At 34.7% G+C, this 25,523-nt stretch overlaps 1 long non-coding RNA gene across 2 annotated transcripts in view; it reads right to left on the bottom strand.

Moving 5' to 3' along the window:
- The window catches only part of LOC104866792, a 284,791-nt gene that overhangs the window by 1,675 nt on the left and 257,593 nt on the right, over positions 1-25,523 (bottom strand). For both annotated transcript variants that reach the window (XR_004514854.1, XR_781564.2), the window contains exon 2: positions 19,032-19,100. This is a non-coding gene — a long non-coding RNA (uncharacterized LOC104866792). The remainder of the gene's footprint in view (positions 1-19,031; positions 19,101-25,523) is intronic.

Here is a 25,523-nt window from a genome sequence, read left to right as displayed (position 1 = left end):
TTTTTCCAGGACTTAAGTTATCTCTTCCTCTTGTGTGATTGAACAGAATTGTGTGATTGAACCTTCATTTCCACTGAATTTTCCTGTTGACCCATTAAGCCTCACCCTTTCCCTTATTACCACTGCCTTTCTTTGAAACTCATGATGTGCATTAAATCACTGAAAGTACAATTTGTTCTATTCTGATTATAACTTTTATACTATATTGCCCAGAAATGTCCGAAGGGACTTCTATTGGTATTAATCCTAATTAATGAAGAGAGTTAATGAAATGGATCCAAACACGTCTCAAAAGATGAAACGGGGATTTGTGAAAAAATATTATGATGGTAAATGGGGATATAAGATACACGAGTCAAACTCCCAGTTTAGAGAGGTTCATTCAAAATCATTTTTAAAAAAATCAGGGATTGGGAAGTGCAGAGAGAGCTTTGAAAACGCGAACATTCTTGGAATCTAGATTGCCAGAGCAAAGACAAGTCTCTGTGATTGCCCAGGACAGACTTGGCTAAATTTTAAGACGTGTGCACACAGGAAGGGAAGCTAAGGCAGAGATATAACTTCCCGGGTGAGGGAGTGCTGCATCACAAAAGCAGAACCCTCTGAAAGGGCTGGGAGACTTGTTAAATCAAAGCATTAACCAACATCTCTTTATAAGCATTATCTTGCTATTAAGATACATGAGAAGAAATTTCAGTAGTTTCATATGATAAGGAATATAGACTTTATAGAGATCTTATTATGCAGCCAATAGATAGTAACATCAGCAACAAGCATCAACAGCAACTAATCCTTGGAGAAAGAAGAGCTGATTTTTAGTGTTGGCATACTATATTAGTTAAGAAATCTAATATTCAAAAATATTCTTAAAAAGTGAGTAAACAACTAGGAGGTATGGCTACACATAATTGAAAAAGAAAAATTCAATAGATAGAATCTCAAACTTAATTTAATGAAAGATCTTATAAATAAATGTAATGCTCAAACAACCCAGGAAATTTAATATTCAAAAGTTAATAAAACATTTTTTTAATAATAGTAATAATTTTACAAACTTTTAAAACACTATTCGAAGAATTTAGTATATGTCAACAATTTGGTCTCACAATAAAGCCTGGGGAATAGGGACTGTTATTTTTCCTACTTTGATTTTGGATTTCAAACTCTAAAGTTCTTTCTTTACAACGTGATGAGTAAATAAAACAAGATGATACTTTTCATTTATTTTCTCATATAGTCTCATACAAAATAAGCCAGATTAGTTCTGGAAGCTGCCTAACAAGTGCAATGTCCCAAGTTCAATGCCCGGTACAAAAAAATAAATAAATAAAATATGCCAAATTAATTTTGAAATAAATACTGCCTTGCAATATTAATCTCACTTTGAAGAAAAGTGAAATTTGTGTTTGAGAAATTTTAAGGCTATTTTGACTACCCCTGTTACTCTAAGAGCCATCAGCAATAATTTTATGGATATTTAGTAAGAAAGTAGTACATCAAATATGTAGTGTTTGTGGAAAAAAAGAAAAAGAAAAAAGAAAGAAAACACCCCAGACATACATTTTCAAAAATTTGATAGAGAAAATACATTTTTTCTTAAACTTAAAACAAAGTTCTTAGTTGAGTATTATTCTTATTGATCTGGAATATAAAATTGTTAACTATATCTAGAAAACAGAAAAACTATGTTACGTTAAAGGTAGATTCAAAGTGATAAAGAATTTACTAGGTAGAAAGCCATTATAGAAAATGTTAGCTGAGCAATTATCCAAATGAATAAAATTTATTTTAGAACACTGAAGAACCTCCATTCCACAGAACATGTCTCCTCATGGGGATGGCAGGTTGCTATAGTTTGGAGCTGGAATTTTCCTCAAAGGCCCATGTATTATAGGTTTGATCCCCAAGTTGGTACTCACTGAGGGTTGTTAAAACCTTTAAGAGATGGGGCCTCATGGAAGAAAGTTAGGTCACTGAGCCCCTGTCTTTGAAAGAGATACTAGAACTTTACTCCTTTCCTGTCTCTCTTTTTTTTAACTTTCTGCCTGTCACAGCAAGAAAAGACCCTCTCTGCCCCTTGCTCCTGCCAAGACATACTGCACCAGCTCAAGCTCAAACAATACGAACTAACAACTGTGGACTGGACCCTCTGACGCTGTGAGCCAAAAGAAAGTCTTTTACTTTAAGTGTCTTATCTCAGGTACTATTTTTTTTCACTGTGAAGGGAAGCTGACTAGAATCTGTCCTGAGATAACTCACATCATCTTCTTTTAACATCAAAACATTCAAGTGGCTATTACCCACTAGTCAAGAGAAATAAAATTATTATTTTAAAACTGCAAATTATTCAAAAAGTCTACAGCTTTAGGGTGTCATCTAGCTCTCTGACATGTTCAGCATGTTGAAGAACAAACACACACAAATGCGCACACACACACAAATGCAAATGCCTTCATGTGATTTAAACATGTTTCAAGATACTTCTATATTTAAAATAGCCATGAGTTTTACTATAAATAAAAATTCTTATGGCCTAAAACAATTTTTAGTAAATAAATTGTGTTTACAATAATATTTCCAATAAGTGATGGGACTCAACAACTGACAGACATCAAATTAAAGTTCAGATCTGTTTGAAAAATAGGCCAGTATTGACTACTCACTCATCCCGAGTTGATTAGAAAATCTGGAAAATATTTGCATGTTTTGCATTTAAAATTAATGAGGTTGAAAGGAACCCAATTGTAAATGCTGTTTTTATGCCCCATACCCTGGTAATTTTTACTTTTCTAAACTTGATCATATTTTCCTTGCAAAGAAAACTGAATATAGATAGGTATAAAATAACAAAAATATTTTTCATAGAATTTGTTTCTTATATTCATTACCTCCACCTTTGTCTCATGACCTTTGTATCATTGTAATTGTTACCATTCTGGATAGCACATCAGGCACAAGTCTGGTAATGACATCTCTATAGCACGAACCCACCTGCTCTTTAGGATAAATGAAACATTTTAATTTCTGGCATAGGATAATTCAGGCCCAGGTCTTCATTCCTGGATCGCGATGGCCACTTATTTTTGCATACCAAGATGTAAGATACAGATTTTCCTCAGAAAGCAGCTAATGGGCCCTTTTCTGCTCACCTTCTGTGAACTGTTACCTAGCAAAGTCCTGTTTTCTGTTCATTAGTGGGCCATATTGCCAAGCAAAGAAGTTTTGTCTAAACATTTTTTGTCTTTTCTTTTTTTGTTCACATACATCCAAAATGGCTATCAGCAAGTTTAAAATTTAAAACTGTGCTCCATCTCTATAGTCTCTCTTTACTAAAGAAACAAAATTGTGTAAGGCAGAAATTGATGGAGCCAGTCACTACTCAAAACACACAGGAATACTCATACTGGATCCCTTCGTGGGAAGATGTATGTTAGTATACAATGACTGAACTAAAATAGCAATGATCTTTGGCCACCTTTTTGGCTTTTGTAAGATTCTACTCTCCTCTAGCTATCTGCAGTGCAAACAAAATTGCAAAGATATCCATCACAGTATCAGTTATAAAAGAAAAAAAATGGTCTAAATTTTTAAATTATGGTAACTATATTATTAAACAACAATAAGTCAAAACAGAAAATATTGGGCCAATATAATAAAAATTTCCAGAAGAAATTAATAATATAAAAATTCTTATGCATAAATAAAAATGTATGGAATTCTATAAGCATATGTGTATGCAAATATATAAAAATTCCATCATATGAAAAAAATGAAGTGAGAAAATATATATTGCAGTTAAATTGCTGATGGTTTGATTCTCAAACTTCAGAGTTTCTATGATAAATATTAACAATGCAAAGGAGAAAAATAACTGGAGAGATGCTAATGCGAATTTGATCATTTTAATCCTTTATTTAATGATTGCATTGTTCTCTGCTACCTTAAGGAAAAAACTTTCACTGCTCAGCATTAGAAACAGAGCTCTTGACAATGAGACTCCTTTATAGCTCTCGCTTAGCATTTATTCTCACTAAATTAACCTATACTTTAGCTACTCTGAACATTATAACATACTGATTCCTCTTCCTTAATATTCTTCCCAATGTTAGAATAAGCTGTATTCCTGTCATATTTCTATTTTCTGGAATTTAATATCCTACTGTTTCTCCAGTTTTACGCCTTTCAAATATGACCAGCATGCACTTAACATTTCCTCTCAATTAACTACAGATTCAATCCCTATACCTAGTCTCGCTCACTTCCGCTTAGATTGAAGTCATAGCCACAGCTAATCTACTCAATCAAGGAGGAATCTTTCTGTCTTTCTTACCTGTCACCCAGCATCGCTCCATGCTATCCACAAGAAGCTGAAACATCCCTCCTCAGGGCTTGGCTACAATCTATTTGCAATCTACTAACAATTTGCTCCTAACCTTCCTCTTGGTCTGATAATGCTACGAAAGAAATGGAACAGGGTTATTTTGATATTTTTCACTTTGGCTTTTCGTAATGAGAATTGTGCTCTAAATGGGTTTTCAATAACAATGTTTATTACCACCAGTAAAATTACTAGTAGCGTTACTATTATATAATGTAACCAGTTCCTTCAAAATGTCTACAATCTTGAAGCTCAGATAGTCTCCTGAATAACACTTGAATATAAAGTTTATTGCCTTTGTTTGTAAAAGACAACACTGAAACTTAAAGAACACACATGGTACAAAAATGATCTGATCCAGAAATCAAATGCAGGTATTGGCTTCTAAAATTCCTCTCTCTGCACGAAACCACATACATTTGCAAGACATGCATGTTAAGCAAGCATGTTAAGACATGCATGGTTTAATTTATTTCATTATTTTTACTGTTCCATCATAATGGAGAGAGAGAGACTAGTGGAACATCAGGGTACACTGAGCTTTCACAGTTTATGAAAAAATGGAGAAAAGTAACATCGTTAGGAAATATCATCTAATAACAAGAAAACAGAAAAAAAGTAGCACTGAGGAAAAATGAACAACTATTGTCATGGTATCAGTGAGAACAGGTTATTAGGAGATTCTGTGGTAGGTTGTCCTGGGGACCGGCTGAGGGGGAGAGGCCATCTGCCTGGAAAGCTGCACACTAACTTGCATAGCATGAGAGCCACATGATCTCAGAAACCGCCTCAGTGACGTGGTTTCATTTCAGTGGGGTCCATCTCTGCCCCATCAAAACTGCATTCTCAGGAGAAACACTACACAGGCAAAGGTTGTCCTTAGTAAAGCATCTATATTGACATGTGTATGCACATATATACACATGGAATACTTAGGATGAAATGTTAATAAGTTGTAGATATCTCAGTCTCAGGTAAATATATACATGTTGAGCATCGCTAATAGAAACATCCAAAATCTGAAAGGCTCCAAAAGCTGAAGTGCTCCAAGATCCACTTGAATTTCTTGGACTGTCAACATTGCAACAGTGAAAAAGATCACACAATATCTCATGCCATGGGCTGCAGCGAAAACTCATGCACACTAAAAACAGCACCTACAGTCTCCTTCAGAATACATATACACATATATATGTACACATCGTGTATGATATATATATATACACACACACACACACACACACACCGTAGCTATGATGTATATGAACATAAATTTATTTTATGTTTAAATGTTTGTGAACATATTTCCAAACCCCCAAAAGTCCCAAATGCAAAATATTTCCAGTTTTAAGAGCTTCAAATAAGTAACAGTGAACTATATATCTCATAATGATTGTTCTGTACTTTCAGCTCTATATAACATTCATGAATCTTTATAAGAAAAGTAGTTAATTGACTGTATTAGGAGAAATCCTGTTATTGCAATGCTGGAAATGTGAGGAAGGACAGTGTTTCTAATACAACACAAGATTAATTTCCAGTTAATCAGTAATTTTGCATCATATGCTACACAAATTCTGGGAATATAATGGAGTAAAAAATGAATTTTAGAGGAGACCTTGTTTAGATCTTCACCATTATTGAGTAGCCACAAAGAACTCCATGACATTTCTGTATTAAAATTAAATTAATGTAATATTACTACCAGCTTTAATATTCCAGAATTATCATATATGTCACTGTATGTAAGCCAATGTACCAGTTATTCTAATCAAAATGTTAGGTAGCACCTCAAATTGTCTATATTTATCAGGGAAATTATATCCTAAAGTAATTAAAAACAAGAAACAAATATCAAACTATTTCCTGACTACATTAGAATACACTGACTTCTGGGCCCTCTATAAAATCATTTAAAAATAATAATTAAATGAGTAATAACTGCTTTTAGAAAAAAGCCACTTTCTATAATCTCTCTACCATAGTAACTATAGCTATAATAATTATAAAAGGTTACTACCTGTATTTTTAGAAGAAAACAATTTTACATATTAAATTATTTTTCTGAGTTTCAAAGACAGTGGATTCTTCATAATGTTTCAAGCTGTTAACTTTTATTTCACATACTAAAAGCTGAAGCTTCATTTTTAAAAAAGCATTTAACTCTGAAACATTGGTTGGTTGGATTGAATTTAGTTAAGGTCTATCCATTTTTTTCCTTGGTCAGTAAGGTACTGCCCTTAAAAGACATCAAAAGATGGTATTTCCTTGCCTCCAAAGCTAACAAAAATTTCACTCTTTGTTTTCACTTTTTGGTATCTAATGTACAGATTTCTTAAATGAGTTTTCATTGATTTGTCCACTTTGTTTAGTAAGTGGAAGCATAAGCTTAATGAAGAATAGACTAGCATCAAAGCAAAATGCCTTCACTAATGACAAACTTCCAGAGAAGGCTGCTTCCGATACTTGTCACCTTGCTGTTTTGAAGGGGTATATGTTTATTATTCAAAAAGATACACCATTGTAGCATGTGGAGCTCTGGGGATACAGGCATTTCCAATAATCGTTATGAGTCTGACAAGGGTGTTGGACATTCCTGGTGCTTTTATTAATTGTCTATTAATAAATTACACTGGATTTGTGGAAGTGCTTCATATGTTTCACAAATCAGTTTATAAAATCTAATTTTATGTTAATATATTTCAAGTTGGAGGTGAGACATCAGGGATTCACGGAGTACCTTTGCTGTGTCTGGCTAATACGTGTTTCCAAAGTTCATTTTTCTTCATAATGTTAACTTTTTATCACATTAGATTCTTCCTTTTCAATTATAAGTTTTTATATTGACAGGTAGTCTAGGTAAATAGGGACTGTTTAATACACACACACACACACACACACACACACACACATATAGTTGCCCTAATGAAAGCACTCTGAAAATATTTGTCTATATACACAAAGCTTTTAAACATTGTAAGTGATTTTAAAATGAAATTTTTATAACTTTAAAGAAATATAAAAATATCTGTTATAAGATTCAAGGAATAATCCATTATGTGGCCAGATTGAGATGAAACTATAATCACAAGATGGATAAAGAGACTTTAAGAACAGGAATAAAAGATCCAGGTAAGTAGAAATAATATTTTTGGAAAAGAAGATGTAAAAGCAGATGTGGAAAACCCTATTTTCCAGTAATTCTGTGAGTACTGTCACAACTACAACATTACCCTATAGCATTAACTGATTTCTAAAAATATTATTAATATTCATCTTCTTTGCTAGAGTGTAAATTTCATTAATGCAGATGAAATGTTGGGCTTTGCTCACCTTCCATCTCTCAAACTTAACACTCTTGGTAGCACTCACTAATTCCTCAATGTTGGGATTTTAGACCCATTGTAAGAGCACTGAAATGCACAATATTTGTGGCAGATATTAAACACACAGAAAAGAAAAGACCAAGTGTATTCTGAGTATAAGTATTTCCAAAGAGCAAACTTCTTGCACAGATATTTTGGATGTGTATGTGTAGCTTCTCATAGAATAAATAATTCCAAAGCAAGATTCAGCAGAGTACATAAAACCCAGGAAATACATTTAAATCAATGGGCAGCGAGATTAAATAATTCCTTAGAAATGGCTCATAGAATTTTCAAGATCATGAATAAATAAATGAAATATATTAATATTTTATTATCAATTTTCTCGAAAATTATGTTCACTATGGATTTTTTAAAACACTCAGCAATCATTTGCCATTAGTATCAGTTTGTTGTCATGGATATTAAACTCATATATTCAAAGTATTTTAAGCACAGAAAAGAAGTGCAAAAACAAGATCTAAATTTCAGTTGTATGAATAGAAAGGCAATATTATTTCTGCCTTATTCCCATCCCCTGGTACAAAGGATTGAACTCAGGACCTTGAACTTGTGAAGCAAGCGGCAGAACCACTAAGCTAAATCCCCAGCCTCTACCCTATGTTTTTACTAGTATACCTAGAATAATGCTTTATTGCAAACCATTTGATGTGAAAACGAAAGATAATTTTTTTTTTCACAATTTCTGCTACATAGTTGGATCTTGGAAAAGGCCGCTAACTCATAGTTTAATGTACTTACTCTCCTGTTTCTAGGGAAAGAATATGATTAAAGCAACCAGAGAATAAAGTCAAACCCATATTAAATATGTAAAAATAGCTATGAGTTACAAGTTAGTGAAAACATTAATGATCAATCCTGATTTTTTTTATTTGTTAAAAATAAACATTACATACTTTTTAACCTCTTAAGGACTGTATAGGAAGGCTGTTTCCAAAATCTATTTCAACACCCAAAGAAAAGAGAAATTCACCTCAGAAATTTCTATTTGTTAGCTTTGGAAGTAAATTAATAAAATGGCAGAAAATTCTTCACCTTTTTTAAGTGACACATGCATACTACAGACACGTATTTTACTGCAAGTACTACAACATGTATATAAGTTCTACAAAGACTGCACTACATATGGATCAAATACTTGGTTGGATTCTTAGTACAGATGTAGATATACTGATAATTTAATTGCAGAATTATTTTCCAAGGCATTGTTTTAGTGAAAAATACATGTTTTTCTGTCTTCTTAGCCATTCCACATTTTGGTTCATATAAAGATCTAAAATTTGATATTGCTGGTCAAACTGTACTCGAATCTGGTGGCTTTTTTTTTTTCTTCTTCTGTAGGGAAGCTTTAGGTAAAAATTCATACTTGTCTGCCTAATAGGAAGGGGGGATTGACAAGAACAACAAAAAAGTAGAGGAAGGAAAAGAGGAAAGGGGAGGAAGAGAAAGAGGATGAAGAGGAAGAAGGGATAAGAGGGAAGAAGGGAAGAGAAGAAAGGGAGGAAGGACGAGAAACAAGTATTCTAACCATATGGTCATTTTAGTCTTCAATGTAAAATCATGACCAAGGGTTTCAGAGCTTCTGAATGAATACATTTTCCTATGTCAGTTTTTCTATCATCAATTTTAAGTTGCCAATAGGAAAATGATGAGACTGGACTCATTTGTAAAAGTCACAACCTCAATTCAGTCACGGAGGCAAAACAAGAAATTCCCTTACATCAATCAAAATGACACAATTATTGCGTGTTGTACCTCCCACTGAGACACTTTGCAAGGAATTACTGGAGGGACAAGGTAAAAAACACATGACTTCCTAATTCCTCCAATTTTATTTTTTAATACAGCCTTCATTACACTTTAAAATTCTGCAACACTTTGATATTCATGCAGGAATGCTTTTTGAGGAAATAATATATCATTAGACTTTTCTAAAATTACTAATTACTACTCTAATTATAAAACTATTATTTAAAAGCTAATTTGTTTTGACAATTTATCTTGCAAAACCTTTCCATATAGGTCATGATCCAATACTTAGAGACTATTCATTGTTATTTAAGTGATGCATCTTATGGACAGGAAATATGGGTTTTTTAAAATAGATATTTGTAAGTATAGTTGGTTTAACATTTAATATCCTTGGTCATCATCTTTCTTTTTTTCTTCCTTCAGTGAAAAAGTCATATCAGCCTCTGTCTTAGTACTTTTCTCATTACTGAGACAAAAATGCCAGATACCCCAAGTTAAGGGAAGAAAGGTTTATTGTTGTGCAAAGACTGTAGAGTTTTTAGCTCATTGTCAGCTGGCTCCAAGGTAGATTGGCATGGCAGAAGAACATCACAGAGAAGAAACAGTTCATGGCAGGCAGAAGACAGCAAAGTATTGAAGTAGCAAAGAGGTAGCAAGCAATAACAGCAGCACTCTTTCTGTCCTTTATATTCTATTCAGTCTATACACTTAAAGTGGGTCTTCCCATTATCCACACCCAGAATTATGTCAAACCAATCAGCAGACCAATTTAGTAATCACACTCTGGATCTCAGCAGCACACACTCTAGATCTACCCACCTCTGAATAGCCGCACTGGTGACCACATGAGGCTGTAGGGAACATGATACAAGCCATACTAACATCTTTAAGTATTATTGCTAAAAGATGTATTTTTCACTTCAATTTGTGAGTTTTGCATAATATATTTGGAACTCTTTTGTTAGGAGAAATCCTTTGTAAAGTCTATATTTACATAATGAAGCGATATTTTTATCATTATGAAATGTCCTTTCAAATAGGAAAATAGTAATCTCAATTCATACACAATGAAACAAAGATTCAGAGAGGCTAAGCAATTCACCAAAGCTGCAATTTCAACTTAGGTTTTCATACTGTAAAGCTTATATTCTTTCCACTTCTCCATTTTCTTCCAAGAAAAGGCTTCTGATTACTTTTCACACTTTATTATGCAAACTGTTAAATGCATATGTAAAGTCCACTGACACAAAGCTTCATATGTGGGTAATGACTGTGAGAGTATAGATGTATTATCAATTTTGTTCTATAAAGCCTTGAGAGCATGATAAAATTTTTACAGATTCTGGAAAAAAATTTGTTACAAAATTAAACCTTATTCACAGTTTCCATATATTTTACTTAAATAAAAAGGAAAAGGCCTCAACAAGTCATGAATGATACGAGAAAGCTCACTTAATAGATAAGAAATGTGAAATTAAATAAAAATTGAACAAAACAAGGACAGAAAATTTCTATTTAGAATGAATACACTGTACATATTTTAATCTTCAATTGCAACTATTATACTATATATACACCTATCTCCTTAGACTTTTAGCATCAAATTCTACTGCAACAAAATACAAAATGATATGATTAAGAATATAGTTATTTCTATATTTAATTGTGCTTATTTCCTCCTTATAATTAAAGAGAATTGCTGTCCCACTTTATGGGGCACTTAAAAAGTGCTCCAGTCAGTACTTTACCTCATTGGATTGCTTTAGGTTGAGCAACTAAAATGCCTTTGAGACATGGGTTTGTAAATGGTAATGAAGACATAACATTTGCCAGAGTAGTTCTTCTGTGGACAATCAAATTGAAGTAATTTCTGCAGACAGGTGTCTTACTCATATGTATGAACCTCTTGCCACCAACTTGGGAAGCTTTTCTATAATTTACTTTTATGGCTTCCACTTTCCATTGGATTTTATAGACCTAATAGCTTGGAAAATGATTATAGGTAAAATAATTCAGAATTGACCTTTTCAGAGTTAGCTACTTTTTCATTGCTTTTCTAGAAAGGGTTTTAATTGAATTTGTCAGTAACAAAAATGTGGGCACTAACAGCTGTGGACTTACATTTTATACTCATTCTTACACACTAGATATATATTTATGCAGCTACAAATAATGTCAATAAAAAGCCATCCATAGAAACACAAATTTAGTGTGTCTATTTTGGAAATAATTTGCACTCTATCCATTTTTCTCTTGAAAGGAACCCTTTAGGAATGATATAAAATAAATAAGCCTAACATCTGTGTTTTAATCTTTGAATAGTTCACAGACACTTGTATTCATTGCTATTCTTTCTCAGATTCTTTTTACTTGGTCATGATTACTAGTAAACTTCATTGTCAGACCTCAAAGTAAGTGTTTTTCTTCTGACAAAGTTTGAGAATCACTATAGAGTTAAGCAAAATTCATAGTTTTGTACTTAAGACTAACATTACTTTATTATTAGCAGCTGCATTCAATTATTAAATGGAATTGTAAATTAGAGACTATGTGAAAATGCTTCAGAAGTCTTTAAGTTAAAAAAAAAAGACCTGATAAAGAAGAAAGGTGTTTAATGAACATAAGACAGTTTTTATTTTCATGGTGGTTGTGTTGATGTTTATTCTAAAAGATACTCCTTTAGTGCTATGCTTCAAAATACCTTTAATGATAGAGTTATAGTTTATAATGGAATTGTTACGAATTGTTTCAAGTACATATTTGTCATTATTATGAAGAGCTTTAATTGGAATACTCCAATTATTTTGGTTTTAACTAAATTGTGTAATATTTATTTTCAGTTATGTACTTCCTATATTTTATATTGATAACCATTTAAATGGTAGTATATTTTCAACCATTTAAAATGTTTTCAAATATTTTTGAATATCTTTGGGTTATTATTGCCATAAGATGTATATAAGACAAATTTTATAGTAATGTGTAATTATTGATAAAGTGTTAATATTTTTATTTGAAGAATGATTTTAATTTATTCTAGAGTGAGTATCCATAATGCTATATAAACAGAGGCTTTTAAATTCTGTTTCATAACTGGGAAGGCAGTTTTCCTATGAGAAGAACTTCTATTTAATATTTATTACATTTTTTGCTAAATGCGAATGTTTGGTTTCTCGAGAAAACAACAACCCTTAATATATATTTATGACTACATACTCACAACATTGTTGCTGTAATTGCATAATGGACTCTCCAGTAATGTGATACTTCAAAGATTTATAAAATGCTGTACTAACTGTAGCACTGTAATCACATTTTGATTTACTACTCCTAAACATTTCATCTCTGATCCACTTACACAATTCAACTTTGTGATTGTTTTTTCTCAAGAAACTTTGACATTTTATGGACACTAAGCATTTTCACCTGAGAATAATAAGAATTAAATGATGTGTACTTAAAATAACAAACTTAAAATAACTACTTGACAACCAGAGTTGAACTGGTTTTGCTAGATTTTGCCAAATTAGTTTTCAAAATACTTTGTTGGTGCTTGTAAGAGGAGTTTAGAGTGGGCGTCTGGCTGAGCACATTCCAAAGAAGTCTCAAATTTAAGATCGATTTCAGGAGCTTTTAAAATTTAGGTTACTTTTAAAATTTTCACTCACTTTGAGAAAACAAGAAGTTGGATATTTCAAGACTTCCCCAGAGATAACTGTACTGAGACTCCTCCTTTGACCTTTGAAGAATTCAAGGAATAATTTATTCACCCCAAGAAAGAGAAAAAGACCCCAAGGTGGCCATGAGAAGGATTAAACACCTGTGCTATAGCTAGGGGCGTTTTAATCCCACCCCTTGAGAAATAGGAAGGGTGAGAAGGAAACCTAACGAGAGGGAGCCCAGAAAGGCCCGGATAGACCTCAAGAAAGAGAAATTAGAGGGAAGACCTGATGCTCAGTGCTAAGGAAGTGATAAGCAGTGAATCTCAGAAGAGTTTGCCTCTTAAATAAATTATGCTGCTTTAATCTATCTCTAGAGATAGATGGCAATTCTGAAGATCCCACAAATGCACTGACAAGAAGCAGCTTTAAATACCTACCGGTCCAGGCAGTTCCGCCAACAAAGAGCTTCACCTAAAGCGGCCCACAGTACTTCCGTCTCACCACACCCCAACTCAACATTCTGACTGCTTCTGGCCAGCCTGACTAAACCAGACGTTGGATCGGAGAGGGAAAGAAGCTGACTCACACTAGCCCTCACACTGACCGACCAGACAGAAATAGGAGGGAAAAAAAAAAAATCCATGCACAACTTCAAACATCTGAAAAGATGGAGGACATTTTTTAAAATCTGAAAATTACCAGAAAAATCAAAGAGCCTGCATAAGTCTCGAGAAGAGCAGGAAATTAACATCCTGACACAGGGAACTTTAAAAAGACTATGGCAATCAAAAATTAACTGCTTTATTTATTTTATGCTACAATCTGCGCTCTTCTCTGGAGCAGTTACACTGTGATAAGGAACCTGCCTCCCTAGGGGGCGCTGTTTCACACTAGAGCAGCACTGTTCCTGACTTGCAAACACCGAAAGGCCCAGCCCGGCCACGCTTGCAGTGCCCCTTCTATGACACACGATATTATCTGTCATAACTCTGACCCAGCCAATGTTGGAGGCTTGGATTCCAGGTACACTACACATTTACAAGAACTATTTCCTCAGAGAAAGGAAGCTGTGGTCACATAAGTAAGGAAGACACTTGGTTAAGTGATGCCAAACTTTAAAAAAGACGTGAGAAGGATATGGGATTGCAGCACACCACAAAACCTACAGAGCTTCTCAGGTGACAGAGAGATAGCTCTCCAATTGATTTTAATATCCCATTAAAGCCAGCCAGCAAACCAGGGAATCTATCGTCGGCAGTAATGAAACATCCCTCTGGAGACTTGGCCTTGGTACAATAAATAGAAGAGGGCACTTCTGTCTATTAATTCAGTTCACTGTGGCCATTAATAGGAATATAGAATCAGATTCCTGAAAACACTGCACTTGAGAGAAAGTCTTCTGTAAATAAATAGAAGTGAAATGCAATATGATCGGTTTTATTGTATCAGATATTTGAAGGTAAACTAAATGTGCTCTTGCAGTACTTAAAAACACATTGAATAAATAAATGGGAATTTTCAGTATTATGTTCAAAACAGTTGTTTGAGATAAAAGCATAACTATTAAAGAGAAGGAAGAGAAAAGAGGAGTAGGATTTGACCTTCTCCAGGGCATGGGGAAAACCAAAGTTCTCTGGCTCTCAAAAATGACCCCACAACATAAAAGATGTACATATGCCTAATTCAAGCATTCTGGTCATAATGAGTTTGCGTACAGAAATACCATAATATGGCTAATGTTTGGTCAAATTTATGTACAGTATGCCAAATGTGCTATTAAATTTAAGAGGCTGAAAAGAGGGTATGTATATTTGATCACTACATGTGGAAGAATTTGTCATGAGCTTATGTCAGAACTTTATTCTCACTGACATCATCTACTGGAAAATTTTGAACACTAGTCAGGATTATGGCACATGACTTAAAGGTTTTGTGAAGACAAAAATGAAATTGACAGTCATCTTTGGTATTGTCTGTAGATCCAAAATCCACGAATATTCACATCCTTTATGTGAAATTGAACAGTATTTTAACTTACACACACTTCCTCATATACACTTTAAATAATCTCTAGATCACTTACAATACCTAGTACAATGTACATCCTTTGTAAATAGTTGTTAACTGTAGTCTTTAGAGAATGACAAGAAGTTTGTATATATTCAGAACAAATGCTATTTTTGTTTCTTAATATTTTCAATTGTTATTGATTGAAAATAATTTAGGACTTGTGGTTACAGAAGGTTGACCACATACATATGTTGAAAAACAATGACGTTAAAATTTGATTGCAATTTACAATAAAAACATATCAAATAAGTGATAAAATATTTAATATTACCTCCTACATGAGGGTGAAGGAACTGTTTTGCTTTAGACTGGGGAGATACGTTTGCACTGAAGCATTGCAAACATAGCTTAAAAAGGAGGTGAATTCGATTTTTAAGTTCCTGTTACATTTCCCATCTGCCTAGCTCTGGGATTGACAACTCTATGAATCAAACGATAAAGAGATAGAGAAGGTATGAAAGGAGATGAAGGTATTTTTCAGTTTTCTTTTTGGGAAAATGAGTCAAAGGCCCTTCTATTCATAGGAATGGGAAGGACAAGAACAGGCTTTATGGGAAAATACTGTCAGTTCAGTCTTAATATATTAGAGGTCGAGAAACTAATCTGCTACCAAATAGATACGTGCACTGTTTCTCAGGAATGAGATGTTAGGAGGAGATATCGATTTGAATGTCATGAGCTATAAATCATTTTTGAAGGTACAAGAGTAGAAGAGTTCAACCGTGAAAGCTATTAACAGAAAAGAAAAGAAACTTAACAAGCGATTGTGTGAATGCTAAATCCTGGAAGAGAAATCTGGGAAAAGGAAGGATCGGGAGAAGAAAAGGAAATGTTCAGTATAGGACGGACATGATTACAGGCTAGGTCAGGAAGGCAGCAAGATGGTTTATCCATTCATGACAGAAATTCCGGCTGAGAAACTCATGAGTGGTTAATCAATAAGGCCTTTTGCCTTGAACACTGAACATGGGTTATTGAGCAAGAAGATAAACTAACCAACAGGTTACCCCCACATCCTACTTCATCCTGAATCCTGGGATTTTTATAGTGTGTGTGTTTCTTTTTCTCTTTTTTCATCAGCAAACTTGAACCTTGTGTACAAGGCTGCTTAAATCTCCCTTGCGTACTAGAAAGGTGTCAAACTAACTCCCCTGTATTTAGTTTTTTTGTGTGTGTATGGTAAGCAGCAGGCAACTCAAACACCTTTGTCAAGTGGTTCACTGAAAACCAAACAAAACAAAACAAAAAAAAAACAACAAAAAAGAGGAAAATTGTGATCACAAATGAAAGAGTAACTTAATCAGCCTGCCAGCTCTTTCTTTTCCTTGAGGAAATTCACGGACAGAGAGGACCCACATAGAGAGTAAGCTATGTGTGTTAAAACTTGGGGAGACAGAAATTTATTCCCAGAATATGGTTGAATTTGATTTTTATCAGCCAGGTGGCCTTTGATGAACACTATTATTAATAATCAATCAAAGAGTTGTACCAAGACCTTCATTTCATTCGTTCATTTATATAAATGAAAGAAAAGGTATAGACACAATGTCCTTGTATTTCAGAAAGGTACAAACATTTCTTAAGACAAGAGATGGAAAATTGTTTCTTCCATAACAGAATATTTAAATAGATTTCAAATTTGTTCTGTGATGTTTTGTTTTGAATTAGAGGAAGTTTAAAATAAGTGGAATCAGTAACCATCAACACTTTTCCACTACAGAGTTAATACAATGTTGCTTGTCTGGAAGGTCCCGAATTTGTCATTCAAACTTCCCCTTCCCCGTCTTCAGATCTTCACATTAGCTTGATTCATTAACTGTGAGACATTATTGTAAGGAATAGGAATGGGGAGCTTTATTTTATTTTTTTTCTTTTGTGGCACTGGGGATTGAACCCAGATCCTTTGCACTGAGCTACACCCCCCCAGCCATTTACTGATTGGTTAATTGACTGATTGATCAACAATTTCTCCTTAAGTCACTCAATTGCCCAGTCAGGTTTCAGCTTGCAGTTCCCCACCTAAGCCTAAGAAGCTTGTGTCACTTGCCAGCTCATCACTGTCAAAAATGCTGTCCTTCACGTACTGTGAAACACAATTCATACAGAAATGACACACACAGAACCTTACTATACTAACTCAATCTTCCTTGCTTCTCCTCATAGTGGAACAGGTGAGCCTTCCACTGAGGGCCCCAATGAGGAAACATACAAGCAAGCAAACAATCAAACCTAATAAGCTCACCCATTCCTTAGGGCTTCGAGTGGGGAGCAATGATAAACAGAGGGGATAGACAGACACTGACTCGGAAACGTGTCTCTGGAGATACTCCTTTGAAGTGTTCTTCCTAATTATTTGGCTCATTGAATCTCTACAGCAGCCTCTCTGAAATTCTCCTACTCCTTCAACTTTTTATCTAAGACTCTTCAAACTTTTGATACAATCTTGTCGACTTCAACCACGCCACATGCACATTTTATGCACAATTTCAAAAGCAGGCTGCTTCCTCTTAACATGGACTACAGAAACCCCATCTCACGATCAGGGGAAATCTTTTGAAGAGTCTGAATGCTAAATATCATTTCTAGAAGTTAGAAAAAAATCATAGGACATACAGAACTGCAACTCTCAAAATCTAGTATAATCTCTATGTTCATTTTACCTTTTAAAATTTCTACTGGCTGCATTTCATATTTTTAACTTTATAGTTATAAATAAAAATAAATCCTTGCCATTTGATTAGCAATGTGCATGTCTGTGAGAGCACAGTGAGGATTTTTACCTGACGGACGGTTCCAGCAAAGGTTTCTAGTGATCAAAAGTGGGGGGAGAAGCAGAAGACACTGGATCGAATTGAACAGTAAATTAGTGTTCTTCTGCAGATGAGACACTATCTTAAGGGGAATGTGTGTTTGTGTGTGTGCTGGAAGAGAGAGAGAGAGAGAGAGAGAGAGAGAGAGACAGAGACAGAGACAGAGAAAGAAAATATGAAGGTGATTGAGAAATATGATGCCACATATGAATAATGCTGCTCACAGAGAATAGAGAAATAAAACATGAAAAAAGAGAAAATTTATATATTTGATTTTATGGAATAAAATTCAGGTATAATAAGTATTTCACATTAAAATTTAAGTTTAACATGCAAATAATAATTATGTATTGCAAATAGTAGGAATTTTTAGCTTCAAATACTTTCATTGATGTTTACTTGTTGCTTGTGAACAAGAGATTCACTGAAAGCAATATCCTAAAATATAGCAATAAACAAATGCTAGCACAATTTTTGAACTAAATAATTCCTAGTTTTCTTTCCAGTACGTAATTTTAATTGTATCAGTTCAGGTTTTAATAGCATTTCTGTCATTATAATAAACCAAAAACAAAAGCAAAACCAGCCGGGTGTGGTGGCACACGCCTATGATCCCAGCACTCGGGAGGCTGAGGCAGGAGGATCACTGTGAGTTCGAAACCAGCCTGGGCTACGTAGTGAGTTCCAGGTCAGTCTCAACTACACAGTGAGATCCTGTCTCAAAAACCCCCCAAACAGCAAAACCATGACATTATGCATTTTCTATTGTAAAAATTCACTCTGAGCTGAGAATGTTGACACACACCCGTGAGCACGGAGTCTGTGAGGCTGAGGCAGGAGGGTGGAGGATCATAAGTCTGATCCCAACCCAAGTGACTTTAGTGACTTAGTGAAACCCTGTCTCAAAAGAGACACATCACAGACTGTATTAAAAACTTTAAAATTCAGAGAGGTTAGAATGGGTGACACTCACCAATGTACAGCTTCCCACAAGATGGTTAATGGCTGCTGGGTGGAAAGGATCAAACTCCTCAAGATTTCCCTGAAAGAGAAAACAGGAAACACCTCTGAATTCACGTTATCTTCCAGGTATATTGTGCCAAGTCCAAGGCAGTTGAAAGATGGTAAATATTGGCATTTTATAGGTTAATAAAGTTGACAGATTGAGAAAATGGTAATCTGTATGAGTGTGCTGATCCTAAAATATTTCTCAGATATAAAAATTTACATTGTTAAAACACAACTTAAATTTTATGTATGAGACCTTGAACGGTTTGTTTCCGTGTTGTATAAGAAAATAAACCAGCCTAAGATTCCCTAATGTTATACTGTATTACCAGTTTTCCAAATATTCTCTCATAGACTCAGAAAGTCCATCAAATTATAAATTATTATCTAAAGAGCTCTAGCTTCACAGTCAAGTAACTGGGAAGTAAACAACTTCCAAATTAATAGCTAAGTTGTACACAAAAAACATTTGAGCCAGAATTAAGATAAATACTATACTATAAAACTTTCAAGTATCAAGGCAAAGAATACACAAGTCAGCTACTGAATAACTATCAGATGAATACATCTTAAAGCAAAATAATCTGTATTTAAACATATCGCTAAATTCACACATCTAACGGCAAAATTTTTTGAAGCAGGTGACAGAGAGACAGTTGTTCCATGAACACCTTAATGATCAGGCTGGTCATTTACTTCTGTGTTCCGAAGAGAACTGCAAAATTCCTGCCAATTACTGATCCTAAAGAAATGAGATTTTTACATCTCATCACAATTCCCACTCACTCTCCCTTTCCCGTACACACCGGAGCTTCTAGATTTCTTCCTAGAATATACACTGCTACCTGTTCAAATACCATTTATTCTTTCTAATGTAAACTCTAATCTCACTGCATCAATGCAGATATAAGTTGTTTAGAATTTTCCTTGTTATTCACAGGGCTTTTTGTAATACTATGTAACACAAGCTCCAGCATAGGTTTTTCATAATTTTACTTATGTGCCTACTTCCTTCAATAAATTTTTTAATTCAGCAATCTTATTTGTATATTATCCGTGTATTCAAAATCCAGTAATTTTTGGCTATTTCCGCACAGTAACCGGGAGGTTTGATACTAGCCCTCATGCCTAAAATAATCAATGTCAAAATCTCTATTGGTGGATAAAGGAATAATGTTGGTTTAGAAAGGAGAAACTTTTTCTCCTAAATTATTTAAAACACACACTGATAAATTATAGCTGTGTGCTTTTAAAGGGTGGAAAGAGATGCTATGTTTGTATGATGGATTTGGGGGATGGCAAATCATAATTATGGGCTAACGCCCATACATGCATTCCTGGGAACGTCCATGTATACGATGTGCAATCGTCGAGTAAGGTTAATGCAAACAAGAGACTGTTACTCTGGAGAGATTAACAAATGATTCTCAGACAGGACAAAAAAAATTAGGAACTACTTCATTTCACAGTCTTAGAAGTTTTTGTTATAACGATCTGCTGAGGTTATCAGAATAGAAGCAAAATAAGATTATGAATACCTTTTCCCCAACATACTCTAGATGTTCTTAGAATCAATGTCTTCTTATAAATTTTCTAAAAAGTAATGAACCCATTGCTTGCATATAGAATGAAACTATGAATGATTTCAAATGTAATACATCTATTATCTATATAGGGTTAAAATGGAGAGATTAGAATAGAAATCTGGAGCCAGGCATGGTGACACATGCCAATAATTTCAGCACTCGGGAGGCTGAGGCAGGGACATTGCTGTACGTTTAAGGCCAGCTGGGCTGCATAGTGAGTCCAAGGCCAGCCTGAACTACACAAACGATCTTGTCTCAAAAATAAAATAAAATAAAAATCTAAAGTTCTAAAGTTATTTTCTGGATAGTTATATAAACATTCAATATTATCAAAAATATTTGACAGTGTATTTGAGTTGAAATTGTGGAATTACCTAAACTACATTTGGAATGATTTTTATTTTATTTTTTTCCTCATTGAGTTTATTGGTACATTTTAGGTGTACAGTACAGTTACATTCATTATTGGGATCTTGTACCTTTACAAGGAATGATTTTTAAATTGGACCTCTATATTCATCTTTCTGTTCTTGAATGTATTAAGCATTTGTGTGCTGTATAGCCACTGAAAGACACAGCATCAGTAACGCCTGAAGATAATTCTGAGTTATTGTCCTACAAATTTCATATTTCCCTAAAACAGCCCTTTATTTTTCAATAATACAGTGATATTAAATGAAGGTAGTACTCAATGCTTATGCATGAGAATACATTTATGTTTTCCTTCTGGAAGTAGATTTGCATATTATTACATTTATTTTGAAAAGCACCTTTTATAGAGGTGCTTATCTTATCTTTGAGAGAGACGTAGTGGACAACATCTTCCTCTTGTAGGGGTTAGGACAAACGACCCTCGGGTTAGATTGCTTTCGGATGTTACACCATTTTTTTTTTTTTTCTGAAAAGAAGTTAGATTTTTTTTCTCTCTGCTTTTTAGTTTGACTTCCTGTTCTATTTTATTTCTACTGGGTTACATTATTTTCATTTTCTGAAGATTTAGATTTTGCTTTTAGCTTTCACTTGAAGAGGTGGAAAACAGACTAACACACACATAGGCGTGTGTTTTAAAATAAATGCTATTTTTGGATGAGCCAATTACTTATGTAAGATGTGCCATTGTAAATTTGGAAGCTGATTCACCATTCTTCATAGATACTAGTCATCTAAGAAAAAAATTCTACCAGCCTCAAAGTTGGAAATTTAATCCTATCCATGGTCACTAATTTTAATACTTCAAACACTGTCACTGACTATAAAATACACCACAAACACTAGCAGTTTAGGAGACACATGATACTGGAGAAAACAGAAATTTTAAAAAGTTTGCCTTCTCCAATTACAAAATAAATTATATTAAAGAGGATATTTCTGAGTTATAAGGGTACAATATTTACAGGGGAAAAATAAAAATGTTCATTTCTCTCTTGAAAACATTTTAGCTTTTTTAAAAATAAAAGAATATAGTGAAGAGATAATGAATGTTTATGACCTAATACAATATACCTAGGGCTGGGGATTTAGCTCAGTGGTTCCACCTTCTGCCTTGCAAGCGCAAGGACCAGAGTTTGATCCCCGGAACCAAAATAAATAAATAAACAAATAAAATACACCTAAAATGCAATATGCACGTGAATGTTTTTTGTGAATATCTTCATAAAAGATCGAAAATACAATCACATAAACCACTGCCATAAGTAAAACTAAAACTAACTATAGCTCCTTAGGATTGTATCTTTCCTATACTCTGAACTGATGATTTAGCCTCTGCTCGTTCCTCTAAATGTTTTCTTCAGCCTAAGTTTCTGCCTTTGATGCTCTTCCTTTCCCATCGGTCTCAGCGCCCTGGATCTAACCTTTTTCTCCAGGGTGACTCCAGCTCTGTCTCTTCAGATCCCCCGAAGCTCAAACTCCCCTCTTCCCCGCCTTCCAGTCCAGCCCCCTACTAATCACCGACCGCCACTTCCTCTACCCGCCCTGTGACAGCGACAGTCCATGACGCCTTCCAGATTAAAAGGCATTTGCTTTGTCGAACACGTAGGCAGCAAAAAAGTGATGATGGCAATACAATATGCTTTTCACTTTTAAATGTGGCCCTTTCTCAGGACCCAGAGTCGGCAACGCCATTTGTGCCTAAAAGGTAAGAAGATATTTGTACCTATTTAAATCATGGAATGGTCACATCAGACTCCTGCTGGCATAGGTTGAAAACAGGATTCTATGTTAGAAGTTCAACCCTGGAATCTGGCAGCCCACCAGCTGCTACTCACTGTGTATCTCCCAAATGGAGGCAGCTCAAAAAAATATCAAATTTACTAATTTTCGATGCAAAGCAAGGAAAGTTTGTATTGGTGGTATCCATATATTAGTCGTCACTCAGAGACCAGTAATTCTCTCTGAATTTCTGTGTCCTTGACATCCTAGACACACAAGTAGTAGCTTATTGACCGATGAATGATAACTAGTGTTACCCACCAGGCTTAATTCGATGGGACTTTTGATGGATAAGCGTGGATATACATTCTAAGGCCAATTTGCCCATGGACCGTAAATTTTACCAGCATTTAAGCAACACATTGAAGTGAAAACCCGCCATAAAATGTGAGCTGAACATTGAAATATGACACAGCTGTAGAAAGTGCACACACACACACACACACACACACACACATTTTTTTCCAGGATTCTACCCACTGCACAAATATATTTTGAAATGTAAAACTGGTATATTTACATTATGTTTAACAGCTGACTTAGGTCAGTTTTCCCATGGCAAGAGCAACAGTCTTCATTCACTTCTCAGCTCTGTCCTCTCAATGAAGGGTCTGACTTCAGTGGGTCCCCGTCCAGACTTTCTCCTCGCACCTCACACACTTTCTCGGAGACCCCTCCTGCCGACACTGAGGTATCTGAAGTTTCCCAGGGACCCCTTACTGACAGCGCTCACGCTGACGTAAACCTACTTTATCGTCTTTAACAGTGGGTGCCGTGGAGCGTCCCCATTGTCTGGCAGCTCCTCTCCTAACCATGGCACTGACTTTCTATCGCTTTCTCTGATGACTCTGATTCCTTCTTAATCTGTTGTCCACATGTATTTCATGATATGTTTTCTCAGGACTTCATCTTTGACACTAGGCCCTTTTCACGCTTTAGCACCTTGTGATGGCTTCATTATAAAGCCAGTATCAGAAAAACCTATTAATGAAAATCCATAACAAACACACACACACATACACACACATATATCAAACTTACTATTGGATATTTCTGCATGAATATCTGAAAGATATCTCTGATTCAATTTGTGCATATGTTCAATCACCTTTATTCCATTAATCTGTTGTTCTAGTCTCCATCTTAGTAAACAACTAATCAATAACATTTATTGAGAGTTTGCTCTGTTCCATAGTTGTAGTGCATAATATGGTTACCTTACAATATCATATAGATATGTTAATATTACTGCTATCCTCAGAATGAAGAAACAAATGCTCAGATTGGTATAATCTCCTGCCTAGGTTCATATAGTTAATAAACATTACACCAGAACACATTGCTTACAAAATCTGTCATTGAACCTTGAAAATACTTGCTCATTTGTACAACCAAACACTTTGGAATTAATCTAGGTTTATTCTTTTATTCACCTATTTTTAGGGTACTATAGTTTCTTTGATTATGGGTACAAATATTTATTGTATCCAGTTTCTCCCTTCCAATCTTATATCCCTGAACTCAATTTATTTATTTTTAATTTTTTATTTTATTGGTACATTTTAGGTATACAGTACAGTTACATTCATCATCGGTACCTTCACATAACCGGTCTTGGTTTTTATTTCTCATTCCCCTGCCCTCCTTTCAATTTAGAGCTATTCTTCTTCAGACTGATTTAAAATTGTGGCTCTTCACATTAACCCTTACACTAACAAATTTTTATCTCCTGTCTTGATTCCAAAATCTTTACCCTGTTGTTATTTAAGATTAGTCTAATGTTAAGTGAAATAAGTCAGACATACAAAGTAAAATATTTATGGTTTTTCTCATTTGAGCAATCCACACTAAAACAAAGAGCAAAGTACAGTGGCTCCTTGCTTTATGAACGTCATTCTTGGGGCTGGTTGTAACTCAAGTCGATCAACTGAATGCTAGGACATCTCTACAAATCTCTTTCTTATATAGAGGCAAATCTCAGCATCATTAGAGAGACTTTGGCCCTGGATTTCTCAGTTAAACCCACACAGGAGAGGATGCTGTCATGTTCCTTCCAGAACTCTTTAAGGGTTAAATCTGTACCTGAGACCAGCTGGATGAACAAGTGGCTGACATTTAGGTTGTAACTCAAGACTGTTCTCATATGTTAAAAGTAAAATTCAGGTTCTAACTCAAATCATTTTTTAATATCAGGCCAGCCATGACTTGAGGGTCTACCGTAAAAAGTTGATTAAAAAAGAAATAGACATACATCCTTTGCAAAGGAAAAGGGGACCAAGACACCAAGAGTGTGGGGGGGAGGCTAAAAGGAATAACGATGCATCATGTAGGGCTAGGGATTTCACTCAGTGGTTCTGCCGCCTGCCTCACAAGCACAAGGGCCCGAGTTTGATGCCCGGTACCAAAAAAAAAAAAAAAAAAAAAAAAAAAAAAGACGCATCACATATAGGTACCAAGTATGCACCACAAATCATTACACGTCATAAATGAGCTGAATTGGAACAATCATGAAAATGGGGATCCAGAGAAGGAGGGAGGGAGGTGAGCGGTGCGGGACAGGGAGTAAAAAGAGTTCAGATGTGTTCAGTACGTGTACCTCCTCGCTAAGATGAATGTGAATGTCATGTGTTGTAAACATGCACTAATTTAAAATTTTAAAA

The sequence above is a fragment of the Fukomys damarensis genome, unplaced genomic scaffold (genome assembly GCF_012274545.1).
Source record: "Fukomys damarensis isolate Sample0158 unplaced genomic scaffold, DMR_v1.0_HiC HiC_scaffold_31, whole genome shotgun sequence".
NCBI lineage: Eukaryota > Metazoa > Chordata > Mammalia > Rodentia > Bathyergidae > Fukomys > Fukomys damarensis.
The sequence above is the reverse complement of the archived record's forward strand: the minus strand, read 5'-3'. Positions and strand labels throughout refer to the sequence as shown.